The 13,927-nt window shown below is 41.2% G+C and overlaps 1 long non-coding RNA gene across 1 annotated transcript in view; it reads left to right on the forward strand.

Annotated features, from left to right (window-relative positions):
* Positions 1–6,586: 6,586 nt before the first annotated feature.
* The window catches only part of LOC110072028 (uncharacterized), a 33,548-nt gene continuing 26,207 nt past the window's right edge, over positions 6,587–13,927 (forward strand). Inside the window, exons 1-2 of the long non-coding RNA XR_012084407.2 lie at positions 6,587–6,915; positions 8,183–8,244. This is a non-coding gene — a long non-coding RNA (uncharacterized LOC110072028). The remainder of the gene's footprint in view (positions 6,916–8,182; positions 8,245–13,927) is intronic.

Consider the following 13,927-nt stretch of genomic DNA (forward strand, 5'->3'; position numbering starts at 1 on the left):
TAAATCATCTTGCAACCTAAATCTAAATCCTGTGGCAAAGGGAACCAGAAGGTCATGCCACAAATGCCCTATGTGGAAGTTCTTTAATAAAAATTCACACCATTTTGGTAGATATACATGTGCAAGATATACATTTACTTCTGCTTCCCACTCTGATTTAGGCTGCATATTCTGTAGATGCAAAATATTGTGTTTTAAATAAATTTGGTTTTTTGCAGATGTCAGAGGTCACACTTCATCATTTTTCTTTGTTTGTACCAAAAGCATTAGAGTAATTAATAAATATATCAGATAATCTTCACCCAATAATGGGCAACATCAAGAATATTTCAGGCAGCTAACGTTCGTGTTCTTCTTCACATTCACAACTGTTGGGAAGACATGTCAGAACATGAAAAGAGCCTCCCCAAATAATGTGAAAAGATTCAGGTGTCCCCTGGGCAACAACAGGATCTGTCAGTTGATTCTTCCACTCCAGAAGCACCAATGTTGGAGCTAACTAAAATTCATAAATTGAAGTTACTTTATTAATCATTACATAACAAAACAATTACCCAAAGATTTCCCCAATAGTGACCCAACCCTCTATGTCTGCAAAGCTTGCCTGTGCTTCTCTCATGTCAAGTGTCCAATTACACTGCTGTGGTTCACATTTTTAAAAATTGGTATAAACCAGCTATGGTGTAACAACTATGGTGCAACATATAGTTCTCAGTTATGACACAACCATACCTGCCAAGTGATATGTGATCCAGTTTTCATCACATTGAGGTATACCCTCACCACAATTTAACTTCTGCAGGACAGGCTTGCAAATCTCAACTTAAAAGCAATAATACAGTACAGGGATGGGAAACATGTGACCATTTAGATACTGGTGGACTGAGTGATCTCTCATTATTGACTGACATACATCAGAAAAGGACTGAGGAGGAACGCCTGCATCTGAGCACATGGCGGTCTTATTTTCCCCACACTGAGACAACTTTTTTTGTGTTTCCTTCTGCCCAGAGAGAACCAGATGGTGGAAGTATGTGTCCTTGGAGTGAGCAGGTTTGCACCCTTCCAGCAGCAAATATTTGCAACCCATACATTTTGTCACCCCTGGCTGGAACTCCTGGTTTCTCCATTCTAATTACAACTCTGTTCCCTAATAGTTGCCTATTGCCTAGGATAGTAATACAACCATATTCCAGAGAGCATTCTGTCCAAACCAAAGTGGCTCCATTAGATAATGAAATGATAACATAAGAAGACTAAGCTGCAGGGCATGGGGAGCACTTTTCTGACCATGTACCAACTGCTTTCTCTTTTCTACTGAAGCTAGTCTTTGCAAGAAAGCAAAATACAAATGACAAAATATGCATAAGGTTGGGCTGAAATCATCACTCAAATCAGTGGAATGAAATATGGTGGACTCAGTCCATGCCTATAAGCTTTGCCTATGAAGGCCAGAGAGTGTACCTTTTGCATTTCATGGCCTGTAGGATCCACCATTTATATTTTTCCTGATAATCCAGAATTTATTCCTAAACTCATCAGTTTTGGATCTTTGGGCATAGGAATTTCAGATTCTTCACATCCATGAATGGTTGTGTAACAATAAATCATCTTTAAATGGCCTCAAGCCAGGACATGAATGTATGACTTCAAGTGTAACTTATTAGTCTTCATTGTGGCACAAGACTTTTGGTTGCTATACCTGTTCCTGAAGATGTCTGACCTGTCCAAGGTGACCCGTGTTTGTCTGTGACATGCCACTTAAATTACTATAAGCATAACCTAAGGGATTGTCTTTGTAAAGTCTGTTAAATCTCCTCCTCTTCCTTGTTTTTCTCCTACCAGTCACTGGAGGTTGTTACAGCTTTGTTGACTTTAGACATCACAGGCCTAAATATGTGGTGTCACATCTGAACCTGTCCCCACAATTCTTCTTCAGGACATTGGCTTGGGGTGTCCCCTGTGGGTTCAGTCCTGTCCCACAGGTTATTTAACTTCTGTATGAAACTGTTCAGAGAGAGGTTGTCTGGAGTTTTGGGGTTTGGTGTCAACAGCATGCTTGTTGTTGTTTAGTCGTGTCTGACTCTTCGTGACCCCATGGACCAGAGCACACCAGGCCCTCCTGTCTTCCACTGCCTCCCGGAGTTGGGTCAAATTCACATGGGTAGCTTCGATGACACTGTCCAACCATCTCATCCTCTGCCGTCCCCTTCTCCTCTTGTCTGCACACTTTCCTAACATCAGGGTCTTTTCCAGGGAGTCTTCTCTTCTCATGAGAGGGCCAAAGTATTGGAGCCTCAGATTCAGGATCTGTCCTTCCAGTGAACACTCAGGGTTGATTTCCTTTAGAATGGATAGGTTTGTTCTCCTTGCAGTCCAGGGGACTCTCAAGAGCCTCCTTCAGCACCACAATTCAAAAGCATCAATTCTTCGGCAGTCAGCTTTTTTTATGGTCCAGCTCTCACTTCCGTACATCACTACAGGAAAAACCATAGCTTTGACTATGCGTACTTTTGTTAGCAAGGTGATGTCTCTGCTTTTTAAGATGCTCTTGAGGTTTCCCCTTCTGTTTGCCAGGAGGTGATGGGACCAGTGGCCATGATCTTGGGGTTTGTTTGTTTTTTATGTTGAGCTTCAGACCATTTTTGGCACTCTCCTCTTTCACCCTCATTAAGAGGTTCTTTAATTCCTCCTCACTTTCTGCCGTCAGAGTGGTATCATCTGCATATCCTTTTCTGGATGTTTTCTCTTCTGTTAGGTCCCTCCCACTTTTGTCCTTTATCATGTCCATCTTTGCACAAAAGGTTCCTTTAATAGCTCCAATTTTCCTGAACAGATCTCTGGTTTTTTCCTTTTCTATAATTTCCCTCTATTTCTTTGCATTTCTGTATTTCCCTATTTCTGTAACTTTCCCTATCTCCCTTGCATTTTGCTTCCCTTCTCCTCTCTGCTATTTCTAAGGCCTTGTTGGACAGCCACTTTGCTTTCTTGCATTTCCTCTTTTTGTTGCTGCCTCCTGTACAATGTTATGAGCCTCTATCCAAAGTTCTTCAGGCATTCTGTCCACCAAATCGAATTCCTTAAATCTGTTCTTCACTTCCACTGTGTTTTCATAAGGGATTTGGTTTAGATTATACCTGACTAGCCCAGTGGTTTTTCCTACTCTCTTCAGTTTAAGCTTGAATTTTGCTATGAGAAGCTGATGATCAGAGCCACAATTAGCTCCAGGTCTTGTTTTTGCTGACTGTATACAACTTCTCCATCTTTGGCTGCAGAAAATATAATCAATCTGATTTCAGTATTGCCCATCTGGTTATTTCCATGTGTAGAGTCACCTCTTGTGTTGTTGGAAAAGAGTGTTTGTGATGACCATCTTGTTCTCTTGACAAAACTCTATTAGCCATTGGCCTGCTTCATTTTGAACTCCAAGGCCAACCTTCCCTGTTCCTTTTATCTCGACTCCCTACTTTAGCATTCCAGTCCCCTATAATGATGAGAACATCTTTCTTTGGTGTCAGTTCTAGAAGGTGTTGTAAGTCTTCATAAAATTGGTCAGTTTCAGTCTCCTCAGCCTTGGTGGTTGGTGCATAAACTTGGATTACTGTGATGTTGAAAGGTCTGCCTTGGATTCGTATTAAAATCATTCTATCATTTTTGAGATTATATCCCATTACAGCTTCCCCCCCTCTTTTGTTGACTATGTGGGATACTCCATTCCTTTTAAAGGATTCTTGCCTGCTTAGAGCTTTTAAATGTTTTAAAGATTGTTTTAAAAGTTGTTTTTAATATTGGTTTTAATATTGTATTACATTTTTAAATACACTTTCTGTGGTATTTTAGAACTGTTGATTATTATATAGATTAAATTGTTGTGAGTTGCCTTGGGTACCCTATGGGGAGAAATGTGGTATATATATACTCTAATTTTTAGTGGCTTCTAACTAGTTTTAGATTAGAGCTTGTTTTTTTTTCAAAATAATAACTTATTTAATTGTGTGTTTTGATATTATAACCTTGTGCTTTTAAAGCTATGACTATTTTTAAAATCCATGCTTTGAACTGCCTTCTGTCCTGCACTGGGAGGAATATGAAATATACGTATATAAAATAAACAAATAGCTTTAAAATCCAATATTATAGCTACTGGTTCTCAAGTGTTTTTCAAGTAGTTGTCAAAATGTTTAAAATGGAGCATGTAGGGCGCGAAGGCCACTTCAGATAATATTCTCATCACTGGGTTTCTAAAGTTCTCATGCCACCCTCCTGCCATTTCTTTAACACTCTGGTCATTATTCTGTAGAGCTTACGCAGAGCAGGATGTCCCACTCATTTAGTAACGCTGGATCATGCCACTTTTGCAAGTATTCCTATTACACAAGTTGTTATTTCCATCAAGAAAACTAGTCCTCTGCTTGCACAACAGCAACATTTTGGGCAAACAACATAATCTTGCATTGGCGTGCTAAGACTACCTACTCACCAGACTCTTTACATTTACCAAGCCTGAGTTCATTATTTTATTATTTATTTTATTTAAAATATTTTGACCCCATCTTTCTCCTTCAACAACACCCAAGGCAGCTGACATCATTAAAAGTTGTTGTGCGTGGTCACTTCAGTGGGTATCTGCACCCTGTCCTATGGACAGCTCCTAGAAAAAGACACTGCACAGCTATTCTTTTATTGTGGGAAGACAAAAAAAAGATGAAGAAACAGTGGGGGAAATGTGAGACAGTTAAAAACAAAAAACATTGGTACCTGGATCATCACCACCGCCTTCATAAACGTGTGTGAGTGAGGAACTGGCTCATCTGGATGTACCCTTTGCCTTTTTCTGAGTGTTCCTTGCCTTCTCCAAAGAGCTACAGTACTTATGTTTCAGAACTGAATATTGTTTGAAACACAGTGTTACTAGTCTCAAACATCTCTTTGACTACAGGTGACAATGGAACAAAAAAGTATGTGAACATTCTACTTTCAAATGTTCATACTTTTGAAGCACCAAAGGAGCACAGTGGACTCCAGCATCTGGTGTGGGGTATTTTCAGTAAAACTCATCTTAGGGGAAAACCTGTGGGACTTGTGAGGCAAAATAACTGGCCAGCCTTGGGTCCTCTCCACCTTAGCCTGAATACTGTACAGAGCACCATTTTGCAGTCCCAATTCGGGCAGCAAACTGTTTTAGGACTCTCCCGCACGTGTTGGCCCTTTCACCCCTCCCGAAATGCCAAACCACCTCCCCTCAGCAAGGGAATTCTCCCTGGGTGCTTCCCGGCTGCTATGCCCAAGCCTCACAAGACCTCTTTTTCTTCCGAGCGTAATCAGCTCCGTGTGCGTGTGATGGTGTCTGCCAGCGTGTGTGAGCCTGAGCGACTCTGTCTGCGGCAGCCTTCAGGGGAGCTTGGTCTGGCTCGGTTCGCGCCCGTGCGCGCCCGTGTGTGTGTGCGCGCGCGCGCGCCTCCGCCCGGCCCCCTTCTTCGACCGGAGTGTTTCTGTGTCACTGCGCGCTTCTCTCCTCCCCCCCCCCCCCCACGGCCCGTCTGCTGCACCATTTTCTTCATGGCACAAGCGGAGAGAAACAGGCAAAGCGGCAGCGGGGTGTGTGTGCGTGTGTGTGTGTATGTGTATGGAGAGGCCGCCGTTACTTCCCGTCTCCCGCCCAGTCTCCTCAGATGCCCTTTGCCGCCGCCCGCGCCACTGCTGCCGCCGCAGGTTTATTCTTACAGTATGTGACGGCTGTCTCTCCACCGCCTGGCCTCCCCTCCCCTCCGGTCCACCCCCCCCCCTTGCCTACACACCCCGCTCCGCTCCCCTTCTGGGCTTTCAGGCTTGGCGCCGCGCCGCGGCTGTGCAGATCCTTGGCCGTGCTTCACGTCTGGCATCCCTCCCGCCAGTTCTGCTCTTGATTATTTGACTGGAAAGCAACAGCAGCAGCCGCCACGGGTAAGGGGGGCGGGGGGGGGGAGAGGCGTGTACACACACACACACACACACACACACACACACACACACACACACACACACACACACACACACACACACACACACACACACACACACACACACACACACACACACACGAGACGGCTGACCGACGCCTGAGTTCACCAATAGGCGCCCTCCACTGGCCCAGACTCGAGCCCGGGCAAGGAGAGGCAAACGTAGGGCCTCCGGGCGCAGCCGTGGTGCTGGAGGCAGACGAGGAGACGCGCGCGGGGGGGGAGACAAAGAGGAGCTGGAGTCCTCAGCTTCCCCCCCCCCTCCCTCGCCCCTGCCCCGCCTCTCCTGCTGTTGCTGCTGCTGCTGCTCGGTTGTCAGCATTCCCCGGCCCGAGCCCAGTGATTGGTCGGGTGGCTCTCCGGCTGCTAGACAAGAGGAGGCCGGAGCGGGGAGGGTTACTGGGAGCGCAAGATTATTGCAGACTAAGCAGTCTGGCTCTGCAGCAGCAGCAGCAGCAGCAGCAAAGGGGCGAGGAGGGTGTGTGCGAGAGAGAGAGTGTGTGTGTGTGCGCGCGCGTGTGTGCATGTATGTGCGCGCGCGCTTGTTTGAGTGCGCCTATGTGCGCGCGCGAGAGAAGGGGGCGAGGGGAGAGCTTGGCACCCAGCCAGCTACCATCAGAATTAGCTCATTGTTCAATATAACCCGCACAGGCAAACGAAGTCTGAGAGAGAGAGAGAGATTTCCCCTGATAGCCACCCCCCTTTCTTTTCTCTCCCCCCTCCCATTTTCCAAGGCTGCACTCTCAAAGAGGTGCAGTCATTTCTCCCCACACCCCCTTCCCAGCCCACTCTTTCCCCCTCCCTTCCTTCCTCCCCCTTCTATAAATTCCCTTCTGTAGCATGCTGCCCTTTTAAAATCCACATTTGTGTTTCAGATCATGTAGAAAAGACAGAAGGGGAGAAGGTGCTTTTGTCTGTAAGTATATACATCTTTCTCCCCAATGCAGAGCCTTTCAACATATTTCTCTCTTCCCTCCTCTTTTCTTTGTTTCCTTGCCATTCCGAGTTATTTCTCTCCGTTCCCCTCGTTCTTTTTCTCTTTCTGGGATTCTCTCTCCCTCCCTCCTTTCATTCTTCTGTCTTGCTTCATGTTTCCAAAAGGCGGCTGTGTGAAGAAGGTTTTAGAAAGTGCAACATATGTACTTAACTCTTTGTCTTTCTGCGCAAAAGGAGGATTTTGAGGCTTGGGATATTAATGGTTGCCTTGCCCAGGGTGTATTTTTAGAAACCGACATTCTTCCTGCAGCAGCCTTGTACAAGTTTACATGTGTAGCAGTTAAGCCTGAAATGATTTTTTTAAAAAAAAAATCGGTAATTTGTGTGTGTGTGTTAATACTATGACTTGTATTAGGGTGAAACATTGTTTCCTATTGAATAATCATTTCCCCTCGGGGCAGCTTTTTATTTTTAAAAAACACAATTTTGTATCCTTTTGTTCTAGCTAAGTTTATCAACATTGCTGTAACCTTTGGCAAGGAAGCTAAAAATACAGTAAATTTAAATCTGCAAACTGGAGCTCATTTTTTAAGGGGAAAAATGAGAATCCTTTTGGAATAATGGAAGTGGTCATTTTGCAAATTGCAGATCAGTTGTAGCTTTCACAACAAACTGAATTTAATTCTTGGGCAAAATTTTATTAAAGTTAATATTCCTAAAGAAGAAGTGCTAGCTTGTGCTTTGTGCTTGAGAGAGAGAGCTAGAGGTTATGTAATGCAGTGCCATTTCCAAAAATATCCCTCTCTGGGCTATTACGTTGTGAAAGTGTGACTGTAATACTGCTGTTTTCAGCGAGGGTGAGAACAGCTGGTAGTATACAGAGAACAATGGGCAAGGTATATAGCTGGCAGAGAATGCACTATTTTTGTCTTGTCTGATTTTTTTAAAGTGGGTTAAGCATTAGTTACAGTGCTCTTCAAAGATGTGCTGTGCTAAGAATAGCAGGGAGGTTTTGCAGATCTAAGGATCAGGGAATCCTTTGTTTTATATTTAAGGCTGTAGCCTGCTAAAGTGTAGAGAACAGTGATGGATGAAGAACATGTGGGTGGGTTCATTTGCAATTCTTTGATCTTCTTAACTATAAATTTGCTTGTTTTACTTGCAGTTTGGCAGATTTTCTGTTTTTATTATGTGTGATAAGATTTGAGTTTCCCCTCTTTTTCTGTTTACATTTTAATCTTTTGCAGAGCATTCTGTTCGAGCTGCAGACAAAAAGTGCAGTCTAAAGTCTTAATAGAATCTGAGAATGGTAAGAATTAATTGTTCCAGTAAATGTTTTAATAATTCTTGGTTTTGTTAAAAATAATAATTTGACATGCTTTTCCCAACAAATGTTAGTGTGATCCTTTAAAAATGCCTCTATTCTGATTTTGTGCATCTGCTGTGCAATGGATAATGCACTTGAAAAGTCCTTGTGAGTTAGATTTTCCATTTGCAGGGAATTTGAATGGAAACCTCAAGTATCTTTTCCTAAATTAAGGTTACTCAGAATAAGAAGAATTCTTTAATACACCACATTGGTTACAACATGAAAATATTTTTTTTTTGAAAAGGCAGCTTTTCAGCATATTGATGACCATGGTTTTTAAAAGTCAGCATTACTACTTGCAAACAAAAACAACAACCCACTTCATTTTGTGCAATATTGTACAAAAGTACAATGTAACTTGTTTTTGCTACATAGCAGCAAAGTTTTCTGGGTTTTTTTTAAGTTTTATTTCCATATCTTTGGAAAAAACAGTTTTAATGCACAGAGTGGACAAACATATCCTATCACATTGACTGTATTTATGGAGTAGAAGCACACCAGGTACAAAGTAATTTCTGTGTTTTGCTTTCTAGGATTGCATTTGACAATACTTCTTATATTGGTTACTCACTTTAAAGCAGTATGCCAGAATGTCACCTGCAGTTGCAGATATCAGGGTTCTAAATGGAGGAAATGGACTGGGACAAGGGAAGGTTTAGTGGGCCATTGTTGAAAACTGAGAGTATCAAGATTTCTTTTGCTTTGTACAAATTACATTTTTTTTATGCACAGACTTTTCTGTTATCAAAAGGAAAAATTAGCCTTAGGTTATTGCAGGTCTTGGCTTGATTGGGGTTACATTACATTTACATAAACCAAAAGCTTGATTTAAAATAAAAGGTAACAAGTTGGGTGGATTTTTGTGAAGAGTTTTGCATGTGGGTGAAGAATGACATTACAATCCTGTGTTTGTTAAATTTCCTTTTGTTAGCTGCTTCCTGTATTTTCTAATAGTGTAGTTTGTTTTAAAATATTTACTGTTTTTAAGAAGGTATTGTATGTTTGTTTATTTCTATTGCAAGCCATTGTTGGGTACAATTATATACAAAAGCTCTATAAATAAAAATTAACATGCTTATTAAAGCCTAAACTTCAGTGAACCTCAATGAACTTCAGATTAAAGTTCTTTAAGTTAAGCAAGTGTGGAATACATTTCAGAGCCAGCTTTCCCCAAAACCTAATGGGTTGGGTCCCTTTTTAGTCATGCTTGCAGTAGGCTCATTGGCATCAGTGGGACGTATTACTCATGACTAACAGTTTGCATTGATATATATGAGTCTACTCTGATTAAATTTGGATCCCCATTGATTTCACTGAGTCTTCTCTAAGTATGACTAAAATTGGATCCGTCCCAATGTTTAATAATTCTTAGGAATTATTGTACACACTTTTGGAATTCATTGCCTATGAAACATTTTCTATTGATTGTGCAATAGACTTGAAAGTAGAATGATAAATATAGCCTGTGAAGTTGTAATTTTTAAAAGTCTGTGCAGTTTGTACAGTTGGGAAATGTTCATTTGATCCCACCAGACAGGCTTCTGAGCTTACTGAAGTAGAAAAAGACTTGCTTACATTCCAAAACAAGGATAATGAATTCTCAAGTAGCAAACAATCAGCTGTAAATGCCTGTTGAACCACATATGTAACAAAACAAACCACAGCTATGTGTCTGTCTAGGGGCATAGAAAAGAGTCATTTTGTATATTGGCTGATGCCATACAACTTTCCTGAAGCTCCAGTTTGTAGAGCAATTTCCCATAAAACAAATATAAAATAATACAACTTGTTCTCCTGTCCTAAGCTTATTAGCTTCAAAGTAGTTCTTGTTGTACAGAGTGAAATTTGTTTCCAAATTATAGTGCAATTCAGTCGCTGAAATCCTGTTGCTTAATTTTAATAGAGTAGGCCTATGAATTGATGGAGATTTGTTGAGTCAATTCCTCTATGAGTTCCATTGTTTCAGACAGGACTAAAGTTGTACTTTATTATTGCTAAAGTAAGTCACAACTACAATACACTCATTTGAATAATGGAACTTACAGAAAAGTTGACTCACTGAATCCTCATTGATTCAGTGAGCCTGCTCTACTGCAACTTTCTACACTAAGCAATAGGATTTCTGCCAATAAATTTCTTCTTCATTGAGATATAAGATTTGTTGAGTCCAGTGGCATTTACTTCTAGGTAAATGTGCATAATATGCAAACTAAGTTTCTTAGGAATACAGATTAAATCTACACAATGCAGCTGCATGTGTGTAATTGCTAAATACCTGATTGACACACTTTCTTTTTATATATCACAAACAAATTGCAGTTGTTTAGCACTTCCTCCCAACACTGATTTGAATTCAAAAGATTGACTTGGAGCACCTGAGTCTCACTTCTAACAGTAGCCCTGCATGCAGTAAGATACCGCTCATGAATTCTGAGATAAACACCAGCACAATGTGAGAAGCTATTGTCTGTCTCAGTCTCTCTGCACATAGTCCTTATGTATTAGTGGAAGTGATTTTTTCCTTGCATTGTTGTTAAAGATAGGTCTACAAATGACTGTTTTTTAAATTGGCGGGGCATTTGAACATTTTAAGTCACCAACATCTGGCTTCATTGAAGGACTTCCACTTAAATACTAGGCGAACTCTTATTAATTCTTCCCATTGATCTGAGTTGGAACAGGAGGTGTGCAGGCACCTTTACAACATTCTATGCCCTAGACTTCACCTTTGATCTGCATCATGCCCTTAGGCTCCATGCTGGCTACAATCCAGCTCTTAGCACCTGACTTTGACCCTCTTGTCCAGTTCTTCATTGCCCTTGGCTTTGACTCTAGTCCCTGGCTTCTCACCCTCTGGCACTGATATTTTCTGCCTAGTAGCTTCTGATTAACTCTCATCTTAATAAGCCTACTTAACCTGCCATGGACCTTGACTAATTTTTATGCTCTCTGCGCATTTCTGTAGTTTTCATTTCTTCATAGGCTTCTTTAGGATTGACCCTGGTGGGACACAGTGTATATCATCACTGATCAGTAATCATATTGCAGTCATCTAACAGAGGGAAGGGAAGCACTGTTACCTAATTTCTTTGGCTTCCTTTTTGCCCTCTTGTGGAATTAAACCTAAATTCAGTGAGTATTAAATTCTGAAGTGTGCTGTTACTTGTTCAGATCATTTTTGTTTTTTTATGGTCTGTGGAACAGGGTGAAATGATGTGTTAATTCAGTGCAGCCCTTTCATAGAAGCCACATTGCCTCCATGTGTAATATTTGCAGATCTCTTGTGTTTTGCAGGGGTGGGCTGGTGAAACCACAGGGTCAAAGCAGTTGAAGAAATCTACCTGGGTTGAGAATGGAAGAGTGCAAAACTTTGTAGAACTTGGTACCCTCTCTTAAGATAGTACTGCTTCTCATAGTGTGTGTAGTGAAGTCCTGTGGCCACATTGTGCTGCAGGACTGTGCAGTGTAATTCCAATATGTACAGCAGCACTGCCTGATAGTGACCCTGGCTAAAGCTGTGAACATTCAGAGAACTTTATGCAAAATAAAGTTTAAGATGCTAGCTTGAAAGGCAAATTGAAAGAGTTATTAAGCCTGGTCCTCCAAGAATGGAAAGGTTTATTGTGATTAGATCCCTTCCATCAGCACCTCAGGCATCTCCTCACACTGTAGTTTGTGTAGTAAAGCATCTCTCTCTGGATGTTGGATAGACCTCATACCTCTTCTCAGCTTAGTATGAGGGCTTTCCCAGGCTTTTGTATTTCACTCACCAACCCATTCACCACATTTTTTTTTCATTATGTTTTTTTTACACTTGGCAGTTGAAGAAAACATGTGGGTGATTTGAAGCTATTGCTATGAGATCACCAGTGTAGTTGCCAGATGAAATATGTGTCACCAGAAAACTGATCATCAGTTGCAAAAAATGGGATCGGCATACAGTATAATTCTTGAGGTTTCCTTCAGCCTGATCTGATCCTGTTACATGGTTATACACATGTGCTCTCCCTGTTCATGTGCAAAAGGTCTTTGGTTCAGACCTGTTGGATATAAACCTGTGCGTGTACAGTATATATAAATATGTATATTAAATCAGATATATACAGATTATATTTCTGGATCACAGAATACTGTGTACTACATTCTTTAAATGAAATGTGGAGAAATCAACAACTTAAGATATCTGAAAAGATAATCTAAATGTTAATGCAGTAGTGGGGATCCATTCATGAAGCTGCCTTATATCCTGGTCAGTTCATTAGTTTATTTGACTCAATATCATTTGCTTTGATCAGCCACCACTCTCTTAGGAATCTAACAAAATGATTTCTGAATCCTTGAGATATCAAGCATTGATCGTGGGGCCTTCTGTAAATGCTTTGTGACTGGGCTGTGCCCCACCCATGTCAAGCTAGTCTCTCTCTCTCTCTCTCTCTCTCTCTCTCTCTCTCTCTCTCTCTCTCTCTCTCTCTCTGTGTGTGTGTGTGTATGTATGTATGTATGTATGTATGTATGTATGTATGTATGTATGTATGTATGTATGTATGTATGTATGTATGTATGTATGTATGTATGTATGTATGTATGTATGTGTATATATATATAACAAAACAAAGTTCTTGTATACAGCCTTGATGGCTATCTGCAAAATAGGACAGGAGCAGCAGAATATTTAAACTGAAATGGAGGACAGGTCATATAATTCTTTAGGGATGCTGGAAGAGTCTCACTGAAGCAAGCAAATGTCTTTAACCTGAGTAGTGCTCTTTTTCGTAAGAAGAGTTAAGGCTACAATTCTATCACATGCCAAGGAGTAGGTCCTGCTGAACTCAGTGGGGCTTGCTTCAAAATAGAGATGTGGAACATTGCAGTATATAGCTGCAACCCATATGTGGCTTGTGACCAGAGCAAGAGAGTGCAGCCATTCTTGATTCATCCAGTAAATGAAGTTTATTATTGTTATATTTGGAAAATGTTATATACCAAACCTGTCGCACATTGATAATCTCATCCTTGCAAAATCCAATTCAAAGATTTAAAATACATTTTGGACTAAAAGCCCCACAATCCCCTAGTCAGCGCAGTCTGTGGCTGTAGGAGTTGCAGTATATGAAAAAAGAAGCAACTTTCCCAAATCTGCTTATGATGCGGCTCTCCAAGCCTTTGGGGTATTTGCAGATACTACAGCAGCTTTGATCATCTGCTTCTTATACCAAAATTCAAGCTTAAACTGAAGAAAGTAGGAAAAGACCACTGGGCTAGTCAGGTATAATCTACACCAAATCCTTTATGAATACACAGTGGAAGTGAAGAACAGATTTAAGGAACTCGAGTTGGTGGACAGAGTGCCTGAAGAACTATGGATGGAGGCTCGTAACATAGTACAGGAGGCAGCAATGAAAACCATCCCAAAAGAAAGGAAATGCAAGAAAGCAAAGTGACTCTCCAATGAGGCCTTACAAATAGCAGACAAGAGAAGGGAAATAAAATGCAAGGGAAATAGGGAAAGTTACAGAAAATTGAATGAAGACTTCCAAAGACTAACAAGGAGAGACAAGAGGGCCTTCTTAAGTGAACAGTGCAAAGACATAGTGGAAAATAATAGAAAGGGAAAAACCAGAGA

Source organism: Pogona vitticeps, chromosome 2, assembly GCF_051106095.1.
Source record: "Pogona vitticeps strain Pit_001003342236 chromosome 2, PviZW2.1, whole genome shotgun sequence".
NCBI classification, from domain to species: domain Eukaryota; kingdom Metazoa; phylum Chordata; class Lepidosauria; order Squamata; family Agamidae; genus Pogona; species Pogona vitticeps.